The following is a 24,408-nucleotide window of genomic DNA, read 5'->3' as shown; positions in this document are numbered from 1 at the left end:
CAGAACTTCCGAATGCCAGCAAAATAAAAGATAAAAATGGAGTTCCCGTTGTGGCTCAGCGGTTAACAAACCCAACTAGCATCTCTGAGGACACAGGTTCAATCCCTGGCCTCGCTCAGTGGGTTAAGGATCTGGCATTGCTGTGAGCTGTGGTGTAGGTCGCAGATGCAGCTCGGATCCTGCGTTGCTGTGGCTCTGGTGTAGGCCAGAAGCTACAGCTCCGAATGGACCCCTAGCCTGGGACCTTCCATATGCTGTGAGTGTGACCCTAAAAAAAAAAGTGACTCAAAATAGCTTAAAAATAAAAGAAATGTTTTGGCTCATGTAACTGAAAAGTGCAGACGTAGGGCTCGGTTCTGGCTAGGCTTGATCCAGTAGCTCAGCAATGTTAACCAAGGAACATGTTTTCTTACCATCTGTTTTTCTGCTCTGCTTTCTGCATCATCACCTACTTGTCCCAAGATGGTTGCTAGCAGCTCCCAGACAGGGTTTCATTACTCCCAGCAAAATTCTGAGAGTCACTGTGATTGGGCCAACTTGGGTCCAATGTCCACTTTTGAGCCAATATTGTAACCAGAGGAAGGAATACAGTGACTGGCTTAGCCTCGGTCATGTGTGTCAACCCTGAAACCACAGTGGTAGTCAGCCTCTCTGGAACTACATGATCTATGAATGGAAATGGATTCTCTTGAGAAGGAAGAATTTGGGAAAGAATTAGTGAACACACCAAAAAGAGAGTGTCCACTACATCTCAATTCAGGATTTGAAGATGAGTGAAACTGGCATAGTTGCTGCCTTCAAATAATTTTTCCTAATTGTTCCTAAATCTTTCCAAACCATTTATTCATATTGCCCTTTTCATTCTTCTTATTCATTTTTGAACCCAATAGAAATATAGCTTGAGATGAGTAATAAATATTTAATAAATACATAAATGAGAACATATGCGTGTGGTGGGTCTTCCTGTCCAGAATCTAGAATACACATGCAGCTAGCTCCATGTGACCTGGTTCTCTGAAGCTTACACTATGTGGATGTAAGAAAGCAATGGACCATCCTCAGGGAAATGCAACTCAAAACCACAGTGAGACTATCATCTCACACCCGATAGAATGGCTGTTATCAAAACGTCAAGAAATAGCAAGCACTGACCAGGATGCGAAAGAAGAGAACACTTGTGCTCTGTTGGTGGCCATGTAAATTGGTGCAGCCACTATGGAAAACAGTACAGAGATTTCTCAAAAAATGGAAAAAAGAACTGCCCTACAAACCAGCAATTTCATTTCTGGGTATTTATCCAAAGAAAACAAAAATACTAACTTGAAAAGATATATGTACCCCCATGTTCATTGAAGCATTACTTACAATGGCCGAGATATGGAAACAATTAAGGGTCCATTGATGGGTGAATGGGTAAACACACTGTGGGTGTATGTATACACACACACACACACACACACACACACACACATTTGGTATATATACACAATGGAATATTGTTCAGCCATTAAAAAGAAGAATGAAACCTTGCCATTTGTGACAAAATAAGTGGACCTCAAAAGCATTATGCCAAGTGAAATAAGTCCGAGAAAGACAAATACTGTATGATCTCACCTATACGTGGAATCTAAACGAAACAAAACCAAGCTCATAGATACAAGAGAACAAATTGGTGGTTACCAGAGGCAGGAAGCAGGAGTCAACAGGTAAAATGTGCAGGGATAAAATAATTATGACCTGGGAATATAGTGTACAGCTTAGGGACTATAGATAGTAATACTTTATTGCATATTTCAAAATTGCTAGAAGAGTACATCTTAAAATTTCTCATTACAAGGAAAAAACGTTTGTAGCTGTGTAAGGTGATAGATGTTAGCTGGACTTACTATGGTGATCATTTTACAGTGTTTACAAGTATCAAATCATTATGTTGTACACCTGAGACTAATGGTATCTGCTTGTATATAATACGTTATCATAGCTCAATTCAAAATAAATTAAAAAACAAACAAAAAGCAATGCCACCTTTAAGAGGCCACCTCTTCCCATCTTGGGCGAAAGAAGGAAGACCCTTCTCTGGCTGGGAGCGTTTCACTAGGAGTTGACTCTAGAAGCTACATAGGAGTTTCTACTGGAGTCCTTAACACTTTTTGTTTAGAAAAACAGCACTCAAGGCTGGCCCATGAACCACATCAGACCAGGAACAACTGAGAATTCTCTGTTCTGTATAGACTTAAGTGAGCTGCATTGGCATTGCAGAGAAAGTCTGATCCCCAGGGGTTGTGGTCTAACAGGAGCTGAGAAAACTCAGAAGAGTGATGGAATTGGGGGGTGGTGACAGGCCAGAAACCAGCCAACAATGACCTGCCATCACTTAAGGCAGAAAGGATAGAGAAACTGCAGGAGACGGCTGCTGACAGTGAAACTGGAGACATCAGGCAGGGCCCAAGGAGAGTCCCAGACCAGTACAAGAGGCTGGGTTTGTGACATCTCCCCATTGCTAGGTGCAATGACATGGCCCTCAATGGCCGCACAGCAAATGTAGAGGGAGAAACTTCAATTGCTCAAACCATTAGTTTTACTGTTATTTACGGAATGGACCTCAAAACCCACAATTGCTTGCTCAAGCTAAAAAAAAAAAAAAAAAAAAATTACCTCCTGCCACTCCATAAATAATCACCACCCATGTGAAACTAAACAGGAAATGAAAGGGCTTGGTTCATCCCTGGAGAGACGCCATGGATGAGCATTGTCAGAGCTGCCGTTACAACATGGATCACTGACTTGTGGCCAGGTGCCCTGGTTGGTTACCATGCCCTGGGGGACAGAAAATAAGGTACAGTACCTGACTGCGAACTGACTTTTAGCACTTAACGAGCTGAATGGAATCCACGTGGGAGGTAAACCATTGTCTCTGAGCAACTTGCAGCGCCCTTCTGATGTCAGCTTTAGTTCTGCATCATGTTTTCAAAGCTGAATATTGTTTTAGCGTGGATTTGGTGGGATCTGTTCCCACTAAATCATGGGCCAAATTTTCCTCCTACAGGTACATGCTTTGACTTTGATATGTCAGGGAACACATTTGTCTTGTGTGAAACACTGTGTGAATTTGACAAGCTCTTCTTCCTTCCTAGCTCCCCCCGCCCCGCGCGCCTTTTATTTTTTTTTAGGGCTGCACCCGTGGCATATGGAAGTTTCCAGGCTAGGGGCTGAATCAGAGCTACAGCTGCCGGCCTCCGCCACAGCCACAGCAACATGAGATCCAAGCCACATCTGTGACGCACACCACAGCTCACAGCAACGCCAGATCCTTAACCCACTGAGCAAGACCAGGGATTGAACCCTCATCCTCGTGGATACTAGTCGGGTTCATTACTGCTGAACCACAATGGGAACTCTCCTAGCTCCCTTCCAAATACTGATAGCAGTTGCCAGGGACCGAGTGTTTTCTATGTGTCAGTTCCTGTGCTGAGCTTTTGGTGTGGAGTGTTGTATTTTATTCTTACTACATCTCTAATAACCGGGAACTCTGATCCTTATTTTTCAAATGAGGGAACTAAGTTTGAGAGTTTAAGTGACTTGTCCAATGTCATGTCCCTAAGAAATATCTGCCTTGAAATCTTTGTAAATTAAAATCTACAAATTTGGGAGCATGGAATACTTCCCAAAAGGCTGCCTACATAGAGTCATTGTTTCTTTATTCCTCCCCTAACTCCTGGAGTTGGGTTTTTTGTTTTTTTTTTTCCCCTGAGTTGGGTAGGAGCCGTGTTGACTCACCTCCACTGCCAGTACATCACTTATGGGTGTTATCAGTACCCTCAAATTGCCCCATCTGGACTCTGGGCCCAGATAACCACTCCATAAGCAGCCAGCTGTGCTGTTTGCCAGATGCACTCTTGATTGCTACTCTGTTTGGAATCAGTCAGTATAATACTTGGCTGATGACTCTGACCCAGAACTTTGAGTGCCTTTGCTAATTAAGCTCTTGGCAGAGTATTCCAACTGCCCACCCATGGAATTCCTGGCTCCTAGAAATAATTTAGAATGTCTAGAAAGTGCAAGTCCCACTATGGATAGTGCCATGCATTGTGTTAAAAACGCTCATCCGTGGAACATTAATATCCATGAACTTGGTGTTCCTGTTGTGGTTCAGGGGTAACAAACCAGACTAGTATCCATGAGGATGCAGGTTCAGTCCCTGGCCTTGCTCAGTAGATTAAGGATCCGGCATTGCTGTGAGCTGTGGTGTAGGCTGCAGACACAGCTCAGATCCCACGTTGCTGTGGCTGTCGTGTAGGCTGGCGGCTACAGCTCTGATTCGACCCCTAGCCTGGGAACCTCTATATGCCTCAGGTGCAGCCTTAAAAAGACCAAAAAAAAAAAAAAAAAAAAATCCATGAACTTTGCTCAAGCTCTCTTTCATTCATTACATACTGAGGGGTGGTAGGCACTGAGACCAGGCTCTACTTCTTATTGTCCAAGTAAATTTAATGTAACATTTATAATGATGAATGAACATCAATTAGACTACACATTTCCATGAAATTTTACCAGGTAAATTACTGTGTGAAGTCAGGAGAATACAGTCACTATATGCAGCTAAATGGGGCAAAATAATAGAAAACAGTAAGGAAAGTTCCCATTTTATATTTATTTTTTTGTCTTTTTTAGGGCTGCACCCTTGGCATATGGAGGTTCCCAGGCTAGGGGTCTAATCGGAGCTGTAGCTGCTGGCCTACACCACAGCCACAGCAACTCAGGATCCAAGCCATGTCTGCAACCTACACCACAGCTCATGGCAACACCGGATCCTTAACCCACTGATCGAGGCCCACGGATTGAACCCGAAACCTCCTGGCTCCTAGTCGGATTCGTTTTCACTGCATCCCAATGGGAATGCCAAAGTTCTCATTTTAAAAGTGTTTATATGCATATGTGAATAGGAAAAAAATAACTGGAAGTATCTGGAATACTGATTTTTATGTGCTTCTCTACACCATTTGTCTAAAGTATTGTGTTTATATTAAACACTGCATTTACAATTTGGGGTAAAAACAGGCCTCTAAGTTTGTAATTTAAAAATACTAATTCTTCAGCTTCTGGATATTATCTTTTAAATTTATGGTTTGTCACATGTGAGTTCTACTCCTTTTTTTTTTTTTTTTTTTTTTTTTTTGGCCACTCCTATGGCATGATCGAACCTGAGCCACAGCAGTGACAACATCTGATCCTTAACCCTCTGAGCCACCAGGGAGCTCAGAGGTTTTCAATTCTGAAGAGTAAAAAAAACCCAAAGAATAAACCAAGAGCTTCTTTCAATGTGTTGGAACAGTTCTTGAAACAGATTAACGCTCAAGAAGATGAGCCAGGAAATTTGGCTTCTGGCCACATGACTGGGAGATCCAACATCCCCCTCTGCCACAGACCACTAAGTCCAGAAACATACAGCCCTGGACTGACCAGGAGCTGAGGGGTATAGCAGGGCTGGGTTCAAGGATGGATCCAGGCTGCGCTTTGAATGTAAGAAGTATATGTAAGCTTTAGTGGTCAGATCACATACACAGAGGATAAAACTCTTTAGATTGCTTCAGATTGAATACCAGACCAGTAAGAAAGCTTCAAAATGGTTTCTTGTGAAGATTTTCAGCATTGTATACAGTAGCTCAGTATTTTTTGGGAAAAGCTAGAAGCCACAGAAATCTTTTAGAATTATAATATGTATACTTTATAATTCACTTTTAATTTCATATCAATACATTATTAGTCTATTCAATAATTTTTTTTTCTTTTTTGGCTGTCCCATGGCATATGGAGTTCCTGGACCAGGGGTCAGATCCTACACCACAGCTGACCCACTGTGCCAGGAATCAAACCTGCATCCTGGCACTGCAGAGACACCACAGATCCCGTTGTGCTACAGTGAGAACTCCAACAAATATTTTATAAATACATACCACGCGCCAGGCTCTGTGCAAAGCAGGAAACCAAAGAGAGAAGGTACCTGCTCTCATGGGACTTATAGTTAAGACCTGCACTGATCAATAAATATGTTAGTTACTAGATGCATGGCAACTGATCCAATTTGAAATGTCCCATAGGTGTAAAATGTATACTGGATTCTAAACACTTGGTATGAAAAAAACTTTTTTTTATATTGATGACATGTTGAAATGATAATAAACTGGGTATATCAGGAAAATAACATATATTAAAATTAACTTCATCTGTTTCTCTTTTTTAAGGTGAAGACTAGAAAATGTTTGCTTACATATTCAACTTATGTTATATTTCCATTGGACAACACTGGTCTAAGCAGCGGTTCTCCAAACTCCTGTGCTCATAATTATGCGAGAAGCTTTAAAAATGCAGATTCCCAGGCTCCACTCCCCAGAGATTCTTATTCTCTCTGCGCTGGGACTCTGGTGCTGCTATTTATTTTTAAAGCTCCCAAGTGAAACCACGTGCAGCTGTTCCAGGGGCTGCAGGAGACACACAGTCTTCCACAGGCGCTGCCCCAGCCATCTGGGTGATAACCACCCAGCCACCCTCTGTGGGCCATCTGCCCGGTTCGGGGTGGTTTTAAAATATGTCCATGAATTGATACTCCTCTCTTCAAGAGGTAGAGCTTCATTTCCCTCTTCTGTGAGAACAAGATTTAATGACTGGCTGCTAACAAGTAGCATGTGGCAGAAGTGACCTGAACCTAGGTTATGAAAGATATTGTGGCTTCCCACTCCCTCTCCCTCTCTGTCCCCATCTTCCACTCTTGTTACTTATCCTGGAAAAAGCCAGCTGCCATGCCATGTGGGCACTCAGCCAGCCCTGCAGAGATGTCCACAAGGTGAAGGGCAAAGGCCTTTTGCCGATAGCAAGGAGAAACGCACCAGGTGGGAGTTCCCTGGAGGTGCGGTGGGTTAGGGATCTGGTGACACTGCTGTGGTGTGGGCTTGATCCCTGCCCAGAACTTCTGCATGCTGTAGGCACAGAAAGAGAGAGAAGAAAGATTAAAAAAGGAACTTACCAGGTATGTGATGAACCACCTTGGAAGGATCATTTAACCCCAGTCAAACCTTCGGATGACTGCAGCCCCTACTGACCTCTGGACTGTGCGATGTCTCAGGAAAAAGGTGAGCCAGAATGACCCACTAAGTTATTCCCAAATTTCTGACCCACACAGGCTGAATGAGATAACAAACGTTTCCTGTTTTAAGTTATTAAGTTTTACGGTAATTTTTTTTTTTTTTTTTTTTTGGTCTTTTTAAGTCTGCACCCATGGCATATGGAAGTTCCCAAGCTAGGGGCTGAATCAGAGCTGCAGCTTCTGGCCACAGCCACAGCCACAGCAACTCAGGATCCGAGCTACACCTGTGACCTATACAATAGCTCACAGCAATGCCATATCCTTAACTCACTGGGCATGGCCAGGGATTGAACCCCCCTCTACATGGATACTAGCTGGATTTGTTACTACTGAGCCACAATGGGAACTCCCAGTTTTAGGGTACTTTTAATGCAGCAATAAATACCTAACATGCTGTGACACTGGGCCTCCCTGCTCCTCACCTCACTAGGGCATCTACCAATCAGCAGCTCACAACTATTTATGAGAGTGCTTCAAGGCTCTCCCTTTCAAGGTGAGAGTTCAGTGGCCACAGACAACCTTGCTTGAGCACCCAAAGAGGCACCTCGGTGCTGGCATCAGTGATCAAACAGCCCTGCTGCCTGGGAGCTGCACACCAACCTGTGGCTTTGATGCCTTGCAGGTGGTTATACACTATGGCACTTGGTGAAAATATGCCAGGATAATTTTCTGTGTCCTTTGACCTTTGCTAGGAACATGATATCTGGTATGTCTCTGCCCTCCTCCCAACCTGTTTGCACTTTCCTTCGTCTCCTTTGGAAAATAAAATTCAGGAGTTCCCTGGTGGCCTAGCAGTTAAGGATCCAGTGTTGTCACTGCTGTGGCTTGGGTCACTGCTATGTCATGGGTTTGATCCCTGCCTAGGAACTTCTGCAATCAGCAGGCAAGGCAAAAAAAAAAAAAAAAAAAAAAAATTCACCTTTGAAAACAGGGCTGGTTAGAAACACACACACACACACACACACACACACATCATGCCCATTTCTCCTCCTGACTGCAGTCTCCTCTCCCCCAGCCCTTTCTCACTCCCGCCTAGGTCCTCAGACCCTCAGCTCTGCTTACCTGGGATGATGGTGTTCCCCCTGCCTGTGGTTTTACATACGTCTCCATCCCCCTCGGCCTCCCCCAGATCATCCCACCATCCACATCTCCTGCATTTTCTGGCACAGACAGTCCTCTGGAGGACAGAGCACAAGGCACCCTTCTACACAGGCTTTACTCTCTGGAGGGAGCAATCAGGAAAGTGTCTTGGTCAACTGTCGAAAGAACTACTGTAGATTTGTGGTCTCGGTCAAGAAATTCTGCTCTCGTTGGTTTGGCAATAACAACAACAGTCAAGTAATAATGCTTAACTTCCTTTTTTGACACCATTATATTTATGTTAATTTCCTTCAACTTGAAGTTCTTTAAGATTTATAAGGTAAGAAGTTAGTTTCCGCTCACTGGATCCCCCAAGTTGCCCTAAAATGAACACCTAATATCAGCATTAATCAAATGCCGCCTGCTTTTTTGCAGTGCAAACGTAGAAACAAAGATGACTTTATTCCTAAACTTTTTTTCCCTCCATGATTTTGCCTGGCTTGAAATCAGACTCATGTTCTATAAAGAAGCGATTAAGTACAAACTTGTGTTTTAACAGGATATAGTTAAGGCAGCCAGGAGCATTCTCACTGCATTAAGTTGAAAGGTCTTAAACAAAAGGAAAAATTGATTTCTTGTATTGACATATGTGCTGCTATTGTTACAAGGAGCTATCCATGGAAGTGCATGATATTTTAGCTTTGTGTAAATGTGCAAGTTCCAACACAAGGGTGTCTGACTCCAATCGCCTTACGTCTGAGTATTCCACTTTGCTCACAAAAGTGAATTCACATTTCTTCCCCTGAAAACATACACTTTTTAAATGTTCTTCTGCCTGCCACCTCCCTCCTGCTGTCTTCTACGCCAAACAGATAATCAGAGTATTTTTAAAAGTGCCTTGTTATTGACACAATAACTAGAAGCCCACTACCTTGCATTTTGCGCTACTAGGCTTCACTCCTTATAATAGCAGACAAAGGAGAAGTCTAGTAATGATATTTACTCACCCAGGCTTGTGTTTGTCTAATGTTTAAAAGGGGTTTTGTTATCATTAGACATTCCTGAACAATCGCTCTCTCTCGGAACATCAAGCACGCGGAACGAGAGGCGAGGGTCGGGATGGGGGAAGGGTCGAAAAATCAAGGCTTCCAGGTCCAGTCCTCCCTGCTAGTTCAGTGCCATCTAGTGGGGAATTCCGATGCGACTTAGGGATGAGAAAGCTCAGCGTGGTCCCAGATGAAAGGAACAAGACCTAATATCCATACTCACACATGACACGCAATCACTGGTCATCCTGTGTGGACTGTACCCATTTTCTTTTCTTTTGACAGCCGCACCTGCTGCACATGTAAGTTCCCTGGCTAGGGGTCAAATCGGAGCTGCAGCTGCCAGCCTAACAGCACAGCCACAGAAATGCAGGATCCGAGCTGCTTCTGAGACCTACACCACAGCTCATAGCAACACAGGGTCCTTAACCCACTGAGCGAGGCCAGGGATTGAACCCATGTCCTCATGGACACTAGTCGGGTTCGGAACCCACTGAGCCACAACAGGAACTCCTTGTTCAGTTTTTTTATAAAAGCAATGAAGGATACTTCAGTCTTTCCTCTAGTGTAGGAGATTTGGGCTTGGCAAATATTTAGAAACAATGGGAATAAGAATGCCCTCTATGAATGAAGATGTGGAGTTTTCTACTGATGGATAAGCCTCATCATTTGAAGTTAATAAACCAAGAGAATATCAGATAATGCGGGAGGATCCAGTTGGGTTTATTGTGGAAATGGTTTTGGTATCTTCGATAAAAGGAGGCAGTGTTTAAGAGCTTGGGCCACTTACAACTGTGTGACATTGACAACGGTCTCTCTGTACTGCAGTTTACTAATACCCAACTCAAAGTTGTTGGGAGGATTAAACGAGAAAGTTAATGTAACATACTTAATACAGGGCTTGTTTTGTGTTGTTTTGCTTTGTTTCGGAACTGTTTTCCCTTGAATATTAACAGTACTACGAAAAAACAAAAATAGAAATTCTCATTGTGGTTCCGCAGGTTAAGAACCTGACTGGTATCCATGAGGATGAAGGTTCAATCCCTGGTCCTGCCCAGTGGGTTAAGGATGCAGTGTTGCCACAAGCTGCAGCATAAATCGCAGATGTGGCTTGGATCCAGCATTGCTGTGGTGTAGGCCAACAGCTGCAGCTTCGAGTCCACCCTAGCCCAGGAACTTCCATGTGCCATGGATTTGGACCTAAACAGAAGAAAACAAAACCAAACAAACAAACAAACAAAAAACTCCCCAAGTTATGCCGACCCACACACAGACAAGCTTGGAAACTACCAGACCACACATGTACAAATTTAGTTACTTTGATGGGAGAAGCCCTGGAGGTGAGGTGAGAGAGAAAATAATAAAATAATTCCTTGTAAAGTACAGACAAATACATTCACTTAAAACCAGACTTTACTACCACAAAAATGATAGATTTAAAGACTTTTACTCATGCTTCCAAACATCAAAAAAAAAAAAAGTGCTTTAGATGAACAATATTAAAGTAAAATATATCTGGAAACTGCCAAGTTTCTAGTGGTCCAACACTAAGTTTTTCACTACAAAATGTGTTTTTGGGAGTTCCCGTCGTGGCTCAGTGGTTAACAAATCTGACTGGTATCCATGGGGATGCGGATTCGATCCCTGGCCTCGCTCAGTGGGTTAAGGATCCGGCATTGCCGTGAGCTGTGGTTTAAGTCGCAGATGCAGCTCAGATCCCGAGTTGCTGTGGCTGTGGTGTACGCCAGAGGCTACAGCTCCGATTCAACCCCTATCCTGGGAACCTCCATGTGCTGCGGGTACAGCCCTAAAAAGACAAAAAATAAATAAATAAAAATAAAAAGTAAAATGTGCTTTTAAGGGGCTTTGAATGGAATGCAGCACCCAGTGTTTTGTCCTCTGTATAGGACAGGTTTGGGTGTCAATCCACGCCTGGCTCTGAGTTTTGCCATTACTGTCCATGTGACTTTGGGGAAATGAGTAACTTTTCCAAAGTGGTTTACTTTTCTATAAAATAAGAATATTGTTTGGGTCTACCATATATCTTTGCTATGAGTCTTGAACGGTAGTGAATGGCAGGCTTTTAGCACAGTTCTAACGCATTCTGGCACTTAATAAAAGTTAGCCATTGTTATCAACATTTTTATTATTCTTGTTTGGTTGTGAGTGTGAAGTTTTTATTTTGACTTTTGTTTTTTTGCTTTATAATGGTTTTATTTCCCTTCAGAGCTATACCAGGTTCACGTATTATCTTGCTGGCCATTCTCATTTATAATTCAACATTATGAGGCACCGACAGAGATTTAAATAACCAGATTGCTTTAAAAAAGTAGAATGTGGAGTTCCCACTGTGGCTCAGCGGCAGCTAACCCAACTAGTATCCATGAGGACGTGGGTTTGATCCCTGACCTCACTCAGTGGGTTAAGGATCCGGCACTGCCGTGAGCTTAGGTGTAGGTTGCAGACTCAGCTTAGATCTGGCATTGCTGTTGCTGTGGTTGTGACCCAAGCTGCAGCTCCAATTAGACCCCTAGCCTGGGAACTTCCATATGCTGCAAGTGTGGCCCTAAAAACAAAACAAAACAAAATTTAAGAAGTAGAATGCATGGGCAGGTTGTGTGTATGTGTGTATGTGTGTGTGCGAGCACATGTTCTGATTTCTTGCATTCAGTGTATCTTTAAAATTGCATCTATACATGTAAGTGGCCAGAAAAATAATGAAAACAACATAGAAGTAAAATATTAACTTTTGGAATGTTTCTCAGAATAGTCTCTTTTGGAAGTGTCTGTGTATTTCTATAACATATTCCAAGATGCACCTTATTATCATCTACTTAGGTTTCAGGTGACTTGAGCTCCTTATAGGTGAAATGATAAGAAAACTAACTTAATAAGATTTACAGAGTGTCATTCATTCAATATCTTTATTAGAAGCAGAAGTGAATGAGAGAGGCATGATTTCAACCCTCATGGAGCTTCCAGTCCAATAGGAATAGCAATGAGTAGTGTAATAAGTGTTATATAGGAAGAGTGCAGAGAACAATGGGAGCATACAACAGGCTGCTGTCATCTAGTCTGAGGAAGGGACATTTGGATTTGTAGGAGTTAAGGGTTATTATGGAAAGAGGATTAGAGAGTAGGGTAAAAACTGGTTACACAGAATAATTCAGCCATTCATTCATGTATTCATTCAACAACCAACCAACAAGATGGACAATCCCTGCCTTCAGGGAGCTTACATTCAAATACATCAATAAAGCAGTCAGCACAATGCCTAGTACAGAGTAGGCACATAGTCAAAGTGAAGGCACTCTTCCATAAGCCTCACGTATTCACACCCATTACCTTTGCTCTTGTCAAGTCTTATCTGGGCTATTCCAGCAGCATTCCCCATTTAGCCCATCTGCTACCCAGCCATCAAATTTATCATCCAAAATCACTTATTGTTTAATGCTCTGCAGGGCTATGTCTGTTTGGGGAGCATTTATTGGAGGAAATTTCATCCAGCTGTTCCACAGAATCCTAAAAGTAAGATCTGTTTCTTTGTGGATTGGTTACTGTTGGCCATGCTACATCCTGTATTTGGAACACCCACCATGGGAAGGATAGAATTTTTCTGAACTTTGGGGGTTGGTCTTATAACAGCAAACTGAAATACGATGTGTTAGCCCTGTCAGAGCTGAAAATACATTTCTAACTTGCAATGTCTGGACCAAAGATTTGACAATCATCTATGGGGTCAATAGGTTTCCATATGGAGTGCCAAATGATTGCAACCAATAACCCAGAATCAGGCTGAATCAGTCGGGCATGCAATAAAGCAATAGAGGTAGTGTGCTTAATAGCAGTGGTAGCTTGCTAAAGCAATAATGAGTGCCAGATTAATTCCTCCAATCCCTAGGCCATATTCAGCCTGTCTCGAAATAGTTTTATAGCCTAGAGACTATTACTTAATGTATAGCTTTTTCTTTACTTCCAATATTCAGTTGCTGTTTCCATGTACAGCAAGTGGATTTTTATTTTTTATTTGTATTTATTTATTTTTTTGGTTGCAGTGTGGGATCTCACTTCCCAGACCAGGGACTGAACTTGGGCCATAGCAGTGAAGTGTTTTGTGTGTGTGAGTATGTTTAAAAAATCCCTAACATACAATAAATAAATAAATTTTAAAAGGAGTTCCCGTTGTGGTATAGCGGAATTGAATCTGACTAGTAACCATGAAGTTTTGGGTTCGATCCCTGGCCTCACTCAGTGGGTTAAGGATCCGGCATTGCCCTGAGCTGTGGTGTAGGTCGCAGACGAGGCTCGGATCCCGCGTTGCTGTGGCTGTGGCTGGCGGCTACAGCCCCAATTGGACCCCTATCCTGGGAACCTCCATATGCCACGGGTGCGGCCATAGAAAAGACAAAAAGACAAAAAAAAAAAAAAAATATTGGTGTGTTGAATGGTTTGATGTGGGGTGATTTTTTGTTGTTGTTTGTTTCCAAGTCTTATAGTGTGATTATATTACTTTATGTTGATCTACGTACATAAAGTATCACATTATATATATATATATATAATGTATCACATTATATATATATATATATATCAGACAAAAAGAAATTATAAGATTAACATAAATTTAGCATAAACTCATTATTTCTCTGTCTTTTATAATTAAATCCCATTGAGAATACAGTTTTTACATTCTAGTGTCAGAATGCATTCTCAGAAGCAGTTTTTAAAAGCTTTTATTTCTAAATTACTCAAAAACTTTATCCACTGCCTCTCACTCCTCCCTTAATCATGGCGATTCATTTCCTTTACCTACACTTTTTTTAAAAGTTAAAGTAATCCCAGTATAAAACGTAATTGAAGACTTCCTCCTACTGTCCTTAAAAATCCTCTGAAACCCTAGAGTCGCAGTCTTGGTGCTGGTGCGGACTTAGGGTCAATGTCTGACCAAGTCTGTGACAATCATCTTTAAAAGTAGCTTTTTGCTGGTTGTGTGAGGTTTTATTTGGAGCAAAGAAAATGGGTGTTTTTATTTTCTGATGGTATTTTTTGTTCTTCTCTTCTAGGTCTGAGCCATTTTTGTTGTTGCTGTTTGTTTTTGTTTTTGTTTTTCCTTTTCCTGAGCTCCTCCCTCATCACGTCTATGTGTCTGTCCTCTGTGGCAACATCTATGACAGGCTTCATTATTGGGCTCCTCACCGCTGCCATTTGTACGTACTTCTCATTGTTTCCTTCTATACCATACAGAATTGTGCTGGAGCTCGAGGGGAGAAAACGCCTCTTCAAATGTGGCCGGAAGAGGTTGGTCACCTGTCATTAGAAACGACTCTCACACCTTGAGGAAAGACCTTGACCTCCTGGGCTCACTCTACCCTCTGGGGGATATGTGTGTCTTAACGGCACCTGAAGAGATTATTTAAGTTTCCTTAGTTGTGGCAAGGCATAGAGGGAGTGGGTGAATGGTCATTAGGTTGATTTTCCGTCACATTTTTTGGCAGTGGGGACTTGGTTTCCTCTTGCATCAAGGGAGGAAGCTTGTGGGACCATCTTCATTTCACATGGGGTTAAACCGCCAGAGATGGGCAAAGCTTCCAAAGCTCGTGGTCAGAGCTCATGCAGACCAGGTGCATCTTCCCTCGGTCTCCAGGTCACCACTTTCTTAGAGCTCTTCCTCCTCTACTGGCCACTCCCACAAAGTCTCCTTTGCTGGTTCCTCTTCATGCTCCTAATCTCCAAGTACCTGAGTTGTCCACGGTTGGGCCTCTGTCTACTCTATCTAGATAACATGCCCTGTCTGATCTCATCCTCTCTGCTGGCTTTTAAATACTACCTGAAAGAAAGTGTCCTCAAATTTCTATCCCTAACCTGAAACACTTTCTAAACTCCAGACGCCGCCCCTTGGATGGCCAATAAACATCTAAAACTAAAACACGCCCAAGACTGACTTCTTGACTTTCCTCCCTAAGTGGGTTGACCTCCAATTTTAGCCATTTTAATAGATGACAAATGCACCCTTCCAGCTGCGCAAGCAAAAGCTTGGAGCCAGCTTGAATCGTCTCCGTCACATTTAACATCCAGTCCATCAGCAAACATTTTTTACCTTTACTCTTCATATCTATCCAGTATCTGATCACTTCTCACCACTGGTGCCACTGCCTGAAGGACAAGCCAGTCATCTCTTTCCTAGCTTATCAGAATAGCCACCTAGCTGGTCTCTCTGATTTCCTTCCTTACCTGCCTTAGTATATTCTCCATCAAAGAAATGATCTCCTTATAACATAAAACAGATCATGTCACCTCTCTGCTCATAACCCTTGAAAACATCCCATCATTTCCTGGATGCACACTCATACCCTTAATTCAGTGAAGCAATTTATAAAGTAACACATTAACATTTCATAGCTCATTTACCTGTGTTTCCTTTCTGACCAAGTTTCCCCCTAATACCGGTTCAAACTGGTGAGACTTCAGACAAGTGGTTTCTCAACCCTGCCTGCACAATAGAATCATCAGAGGAGCTTCACCAAAGTGCCAATGACCTGGCCCCGCCCTAGAGACTCTGATTCAATGTATTTTGAGGACAGAGGCACGGCTTGGTTATTTGGTTACCATGTCATCAAAGCAGATTAAAAAGGAGGGGGAAAGCTATGTTCCTTCTGCTTGGCTCTCTTGACAGCTACCAAATTATTTTTTAACCCCAGAAAGAATACTGCTACCCCCAAAATATTTACTCTTAGTAAATAAAGCATGTTAACTGTCAAGGGGTGGTTGGCCCTTTAAATAGCACGGCAATGCACAGAAAGACAGTTGGTGGGTCTGTGTGGCCTTCATATAAATGTCAACATCTACTTTGGGTCCCAAAATAATTTTTTCTTTTTTCTTTTTTTGGTCTTTTTGCCTTTTCTTGAACCACTCCCGCGGCATATGGAGGTTCCCAGGCTAGCGGTCTAATCAGAGCTGTAGCCACAGCAACACAGGATCCGCAGCCGCGTCTGAAACCCACACCACAGCTCACGGCAACGCCAGATCCTTAACCCACTGAGCAAGGGCAGGGATCAAACCCTCAACCTCATGGTTCCTAGTCGGATTCGTTAACCGCTGCACCACGACGGGAACTCCCAAAATAAATATTTTTAATATTGCCTCGTTCTGCACCGTTTAAACATGCACTATATCGGCCTGTCCGCATTTCCTAATGTAAAAGGACAGAGTTTCCAGCGGCTCTTTCTGTTTGTTTGTTTTTTCCTAGACATTAACTCTTCATTACAAATATTCCCCCTCTGAAAAACTACATCAGTAGAAGATTACAAATAACACACAGTAATTTTGGAGTTCCTGTCATGGTGCAACAGAAACGAATCCGACTAAGGACCATGAGGTTGTGGGTTTGACACCTGGCCTTGCTCAGTGGGTTAAGGATCCAGCGTTGCCGTGAGCTGTGGTGTAGGTGGCAGACACGGCTCGGATCCCGCGTTGCTGTGGCTCTGGCCTAGGCCGGTGGCTACAGTTCCTATTCAACCTCTAGCCTGGGAACCTCCATATGCCATGGATGCAGCCCTAAAAAGCCAAAATAAATAAATAAATAAATAAATAAATAAAAATTAAAAAAATACACAGTACTCTTGAGGGTAAATACCCAAATCTAAATACAACCTGACACTGTCTCCCTGATTTCTCCCTGGCCTCCAATAATATCGGTTTAAGATACCTCACTGCCATTTTCCAGGACTTGTCAGAGCCATTGAAGGATGAGATGGATCTGTTCATCCTAGTTCTCAGAAAGAAGTAGAAGGGCCAGAGGATGGAGGGTGTAGCTTCCTTTAATCTCCTCCATATTCTTCTTCCAGTCCTGCTAAAGGGAGGGGTGAAATCAGCCCCACAAGAAACTATTTTGCCCCCAAGCCCTCCGGGAAAGCCAGTGGGCACTCATCACTAACCCCTATCTGGGCCACCCCTGCTAAAACCTCCAATTCCTGGCATTCAACAGAGTGCAACGGTATAAAAAGTCTTTCTTAGCCATGTAAGTACATTTTAAGAGATGGTTTTGGTGGGGTGGAGAGGAGAGAGGAAAAATGGAGTAAAAAAAAAAAAAAAAAAAAAACTCTGTAAAATTTTTTTCTTATGAATCTGGATTTTTAAAATTACACCACAGCATTTTTCTCCTTTTGGCGCTCTCCTCTCCCAATTGGTATAAAATAAGCAACAACACCCTGCTTTGTAGTCTCTCTCCTCTGTGTGCAGCCCTTGGTTTGTGAGAGGAAGTTTTAACCCTCTGTGAGGTGAGTGCCGGGAATCGTTTTAGGATGATTTACCAGAAGTCAGTCAGGAAGCTGACATGTGTGTGGTGCCTGTTTATAAAGGAAGAGGTACAGAGCCAGGGCGTTTGATGTCACTGTGAGAACCCACATTGACCTTTGATAGAGAAACAGGTAGTACCGTTATTCCAATATCACACTTTCAGATGAGGAATTGAACCCCACATCTGACGACTCCCACATCCCTCATGGCACAATAAAGAGCCTACTTTGGTTTAATACAGAACCACCAACTCAGAGCCCCCCCTGGTGAGCCCTCTGAGAGCCCCAGTGGCTCAGCCAGTCAAGGATTCAGTGTGGTCGCTGCTATGGCATGGGTTCGATGGCCCCAGAACTTCTATGCGCTCTGGGTGCAGCCAAAATAAAACAATTTCTAAAGCTTAGCACAGAACCATGGGCTCTTAAACATGCTGAGGCAGCTGCCCCAGACCCTGCTGTCCGTTGGGTTCCCCCACAAGCACAGGCAAGATCAGTTGTTGTCTTACGGTCACCCAGAGACACAGGCTTAGGACCAAGTATCTTCTTTGGTCATCTGTGTGCTAATTCATTCCCCAAGCTACTCCTTTTTCTGGGAAATAGCGATTTTAAATTGTAAGCTACTAGAAGACAGAGACTGTGTGTTTTAACCTGCAGAGTAAAATGCCCAACTCAAAGCAATGGAAAATCCCAACCTGGGAGACAAGAGCCTTGGAATCTAAGCTTGACTCTGCCACTCGCCCTAGCATGTCATTTGGTAAAAGGACGGCATTGGTTTATATGAAATCGAAGGTCTTTTTTGCTTCTGATTGTACACTGGAAAAACACTCATCAATGGATATGAACTGCTGAATACCATTCACAAGCCTTCCCATCAGGCCACCACTGCCTCCCCCATCTTCCTCTGCCCTGTCACCTTGCTCTGCCCTTTTTTTTTTTTTTTTTTTTTTTGCTTTTTAGGGACGTTCCTAGGCTAGGGGTCCAATTGGAGCTGCAGCCGCCAGCCTACACCACAGCCACAGCAATGCAGGATCCAAGCCACATCTGCAACCTATACCACAGCTCACAGCAGTGCCAGATCCTTAATCCACTGAGCGAGGCCAGGGATCGAAGCTGAATCCTCACGGATACCAGTCGGGTTCCATACCACTGAGCCGCAACAGGAACGCCAACCCTGCTCTGCTTTGACAGACCCCACCCAGCGCAGCAACTACAACTGGCCTTATGTTCTTTGCTTTTTTTCAAGGATACGTGATTTAATCACTACTGTGTGTTTTGGGTACGTTTTCTCACTCTTGAGTGATCAAAACACTTGTCATCTTCCACATTTACATCGAGAAACCCCAGCAGGGGTGTGAAGATGTAGAGAAAAGGGCGTTCTCCTTGAGGAAAGGGATAAAATGGGGCTGTTGTATTTCTCCACCTCTGTGTTTTCAGAGCCCTTGAGAGAGCCGCATGCTTGTTATTTAAAAGGTTATGATATTCAGAGAGAAAAAAATATCGTCAGGGTACAGTAGCTGCACTGGTTTTTGCTCCAAAGGCAGGAAATAGCTTGGCCAACCTGAAAATAAAATATGCTTCTCCTAAGCAGCTAAGCTTGTTAGACTCCCAGGCTGGTGGCAGAAACAGCGTTGCATACATAATGTGGACATGCCAATTCCTGTTCTTCTTCCAGAGATTAAAAAAAAAAAAAAAAAAAAAATTTCTCCTACTTTTCAATTCCACAAAAAGTTTCCAAATTACAAAAAAAAGATTTTGCTCCTATGTTTCAGCCATCTTTGTTCCCCAGATTTATTGTTGTTTTCTGTTTTTCATTTTTCCCAGCAGACATTACCCAATACACCCTTAGGGAAAGGCAAGCTCTCAGTCCATCCACTGTGCTGATGCCTCGGGAACCCGCTTTTTCCAGAGAAGAGTCTAAATGGGTCACTTCCCTCTGCTGGCCTCACTGCAAATGCTACCCACGCTTTTGCCCCCTAGTCTATTTTCAGAATCGAATGACCAGCTCAATTCTGTGAGGCCTTGACTACATCCCGTTAAGGTCACGGTTGGTACTTAAAAGTCGTGGTCTTTTTTTCCCCCCCAAAGGCTAGTTTTTATCCTCCTCCTCCCTCGCCCTTCCTCCCTTTCCCTTTTCCCTCTGCTTCTTCAATAGAGCTGTGTTAGGAAGGGTCTGGCCACACACAGAGAATATTACAGGAATAAAACCTAGGAAAGAGCACACGGTTATGAAATATTAAACTTAAACTTCTCTTTATTTGGCTCCCTCAATTCTCCTCCCCCTCCAAGAAAACACCAACCCCAACAGATTTGTGGTTCGTGTTATCTTCAGCTGTAAAAGCCAGCTGAACCAACAGAGCAGGCTTCTCTGTTTCCTGCTGCCTAGCGTTTTCAAAAGGAGCTACTGTAAAGGAACAGTTGGCTCTTGGGCCTTACGGACAACGTTATTAGAGGGAAGAGATTAAACTCGAATCCGGCAGATAAAGAGCGCTGTACGTTGTAGCGTTTCATACAAATGAAAGCTGCAACCATCAGGAGTTAGTCCACGCCAGTTAAAGAGATGATGGGCCAAGGACGGGAAAGTGAGACTGTGTGTGCCAAACATGCCATTCCGCTTTTTCAGTAGAGAGTTGTCTTTTTCTTTTTTTTTTTTTTTTTAAGATGAAGAAGAAAGAACGTTCAAGGATCTGTCCATTTTTTCAGTCAGCTCCAACCTAGGAACTTCAGTGGGAATTTGGCCTGGGGAAAGATTGCCACATCAGACATTGATTCAGCCTCAGCCAACCCATTTCAAGGTGTCACCCATTAATTTATTGACTGCAAAGAAGAATTTTGCCCAAGGCCAGAACGCACGATTGGTCCCAGTTGACCTGAAATAGATTTCCACAAGTGGCTGGGGAAAGGAGTTTCTCTTTAGGATGTCTCTCCTTGGTCCATTCTTTCTTTCTTTATTCCCTCTCCGGCTCCATCACATGGATAACAGAGCATTCAAAGAGCTTCATTAGTCCATGACGGGCAAACAGCTGCTCAAAGGATTTGTGACTGGATTGATCCTGAGGCCGACGGGACAGTTGGCACAGGGCAGAAATGCTTTCCGATTTTGACATCATTCCCCTTTTTTTCTTTCTCATCTCATGTATTCATTAAAGGTTCATTTGGTAAAAGAAGAGACGATATTCTTACAGAGTGGCTCTTTGCATTATGATGAAAGTCTTGGTTTATACATGTTTTCCTGTAAGTACAAGATGGCTGCTATTTTTTATTCCTGAAATGAATATTTAACAGGCAAGCTACAAAAGTCAGAAAGAATATTAAAGTGATATTCTGGCGGTGGCGGGGGGTGATGCTATGCAGAGCATTCTTAATCAATAGTTAGTCATCAAGACGGGAAAACTAATAGTCGTTTTATGTAGCTGGGAAACAGACAAATGTTGTGCCAAGATTAAAAAGTAACTTCCCTTTCTTCCAATGTTGAGGCAATTTTTAAGACCCTCTGTGGCACAAAGCTGAATTCAAGCTGCCTTTGTAAGACCTGGAGGCCCAGAGGCTAGAAACCAATTTCTACCTTAGAGAAGTGAACAACCACAGAGGTGCAGAAGGAAGCTTGTATAAGGATGGTCTTTGCAGCATTTGTTTACAGTAGCTAGAAACAAACAACCCTAAAGCCACACAATTACAAGTCATGGGGGAATGGCTAAATAAACTAGGGCTTATCTGTGCCACAGAACACTACAAAACAGTTCAAAAGAATGAGGTGGAATTCATGTACTAATGAGGACCTAGCTCTAAGACGCAGCAAAAACAAACACATACTGAACCCTTGTATATTGTTGATCAGAATGTAAATTGGTCCAACCACTATGGAAGACAATAGGGAGGTTAGATAAAAAAATACATCCACCTACGATCCAGCGATTCCACTTCTGAAGGTACCCCTCAAAAAATGAAATCAAGTGGGGTTCCCATCGTGGCGCAGTGGTTACGGAATCCGACTAGGAACCACGAGGTTGTTGGTTCGATCCCTGGCCTTGCTCAGTGGGTTAACGATCCAGCATTGCCGTAAGCTGTGGTGTAGGTCACAGACACGGCTCAGATCCCGCGTTGCTGTGGCTCTGGCGTAGGTTGGTGGCTACAGCTCCTCGATTAGACCCCTAGCCTGGGAACCTCCATATGCCGCAGGTGCGGCCCTAGAAAAGGCAAAAAGACAAAAAAAAAAAAAAAAAAAAAAAAAGAAAAGATTTTCATGATATGTGTGCACTCTCATGTTTATCACAGCTTTATTCACAATAACCAAGACAAGCTATGGAAACAACCCACATGCCCATCAGTGGATAAATGGATAAAAACGATTAGGCGGAATATATACATGCAACGGAATATTATTCAACCACAAGAAAAGATGATAGCCTTCCATTTGTAACAACATGGATGGACCTTGAGCACATTATCCTAAGCTAAATAAGTCAGACAGAGAAAGACGAGCAGTAGATGGTACCACATCTATGTGGCATCTAAAAAAGTTAAACCTGTTAAAAACACAGAGTGAAATAGCAGATACCAGGGATGTGGGGAGAGGGATTAGCGTGATAGTGCTTAAGGGTACAAATTCATAGCGAGTAGTAAATAAATCCTAGAGATCTAATGCAGAATACAATGAATATAGTCAACAACATTATACTATAATTATGTAATGGGATAAATATCCCTGCATCGGCAATCATATTACAATAGATAATACATAAATGTATGCTGCCTACCTTACATTTACACAATGTGACATGTTGAATTTCTTCAATAATAACAAAATCATTAAAACAGTCCATACTGTTTATATTAAGAACACATACATATAAAACAATACTTTATAGTTTCTACCTGTAAAGGAAAATGAGTAAAAACGGTTAAGAGACTCCCTTGGGAGAGACTGGGCAGAACTGGGATTAAGAATGGTGGTGAGGAACTCCCAGGTGGCCTAGCTACTTTTGCATTCCTAGGACGCAGCAAAAAAAAAAAAAAAAAACAGAATTGGGATTAAAAATGGTGGTGAAAGAGGAGTTTAGCCTTCCGCGTATTTTCCATTTTTCATAAACTGTATCCATATATTATTTATAGAGTTCAGATTTAAGTCCTTTTAAACAATCATCGTCTTATGAGGTTAAAACATTTATTCCTTGTCCCACTCTATTTAGCTAACCCTGAATATTGCCCTGAAAATCAGCTGTTCTTCCTCCCGAGGCTTACTTACTCCTGAGGTTCTAGCAGAGCAACGGGAGACAGAGGGTAAACAAACTAGAACTGGAACTAAATCTCAACATGGAATAAAACATCCCTGATCATCCTTCTCCACCCTTTCTTGGACCGGAGCCTACTACTGCCCAGTGGCTACCCACCCACCCTGAGACAAAGAGAATCCCAGAACTGTGCGGCCCTATAAGCCTTTGCTTTGACCCCCTCGTTTTAAGGTGAGGGTACTGGCTTCCTCAAGTTAGAATCTATCCTATAAAAATCCATCCTCATTTTATAGCCCTTGCTTGCGGGGGGGGGGGGGGGTGCAGGGGATGGTCTTTTCGGTCCAGCTCTGCAACATCCTAATTTTGACAGGGAAAAGCTGTTGCTTTTTCAGAGCTGTTCATATCCCTCCTCTGAGGGACTGGTCCCTTTACCTGCATTTTCAGTATCTCAGGTCTACACGAGTCAGTTTCTTTAGTTTCTATCTTCTTTCTTTTCTTTGCCTCCCAATCTTTCTCTCTGCCTCTATGTATGTCAGACCTGTTCCGATCTCAGTACCCACCCCCCTACTATGCTCTTTCTTTTCTGAAAAGATGTTCTACAAAGTAAAAATACTGAGGATAAATTTCAGTAATACTCCCAATTAAAAAAAAAAAAAGAAAAAACCCTCAAAAAAGTCAGGACCAGAAGGTAGATTCAGGTTTAATGAAGTACTTTACTTCTACCTTGCTTTTATGTTGCTCCTTTTTATCTCTTCATCAAGGAAACTGTATTCCATCAAGCCTCAGGGTATGATAAATAACTTACAAGGATGCTCGATTGTACATTACTCTCTTGACAGGGTGACTCACAACACGGATAGGTATTATCTACATTCTTTAAATGGTTTCCTGCAGGGATAAACCCATGCACACCCAGAAATACAAAAGTGCATGAGGATAAAATGTCTAGAGGTGACTTGTTTGGCCCATCCTTCTTTCCTTGGCAAAACATTGCTTAGAAAATGCAACTGCATTCAAAAAGGCCTCAGTGACTGAGAAACAGATGTCAGCGTCTGCCCTGGATCTGGAGCCTTCCAGGATGGCTCAGTGTCCCACATCTCTGGGTGTCCAGCCCTTTGTGGGCTCCAAGAAGAAAGGGCAGTGGTCGTGCTGGCTGGAAGAGGCATGACTGCACAAAATGTGCCTTTCCAGCTGTGCTTAAAAATTTTTTTGCCAAGTGCTTTTCCAAAGACTGGGTGTTCCGTACAGTGACGTCTCTCCCTTTGAACTTGAGCCTTTGGACATTTTCATTTACATCTGCTTAAACAGACACAGGACCAGGGCTTATCAATCGAGCACTTGCTGGGGCCTTCTAAACCATGAAAGGAAGCTCTGGCAAAACTATGATTTTTTTTTTTTTATACCTGACAGGCTGTGCTGTAGAAAGCTCTGAGTTCTGGCAGAAACACAAAATCAATTGAGTTTCATCTAAACCATCCTTTGGCTTTCAAGACCCTTTGATAAATCTCAGATGGAAATTCTTCAGTCCCACAGAAGCTCATGGGGGCAACCATACGCTTTGATTTTTGAAGCTATCATGTAATTGAAGTGCATTTTTATTGATCAGTTGCTCACTGGATCAG

At 42.8% G+C, this 24,408-nt stretch overlaps 1 long non-coding RNA gene across 1 annotated transcript in view; it reads left to right on the top strand.

The window, feature by feature from the left end:
- The window catches only part of LOC100738196, a 286,079-nt gene extending 270,884 nt beyond the window's left edge, over positions 1–15,195 (top strand). Inside the window, exons 12-15 of the long non-coding RNA XR_002346834.1 lie at positions 6,243–7,127; positions 12,729–12,795; positions 13,323–13,387; positions 14,331–15,195. This is a non-coding gene — a long non-coding RNA (uncharacterized LOC100738196). The remainder of the gene's footprint in view (positions 1–6,242; positions 7,128–12,728; positions 12,796–13,322; positions 13,388–14,330) is intronic.

The sequence above is a fragment of the Sus scrofa genome, chromosome 8, assembly GCF_000003025.6.
Source record: "Sus scrofa isolate TJ Tabasco breed Duroc chromosome 8, Sscrofa11.1, whole genome shotgun sequence".
Taxonomy (NCBI): Eukaryota; Metazoa; Chordata; class Mammalia; order Artiodactyla; family Suidae; genus Sus; species Sus scrofa.
The sequence above is the reverse complement of the archived record's forward strand: the minus strand, read 5'-3'. Positions and strand labels throughout refer to the sequence as shown.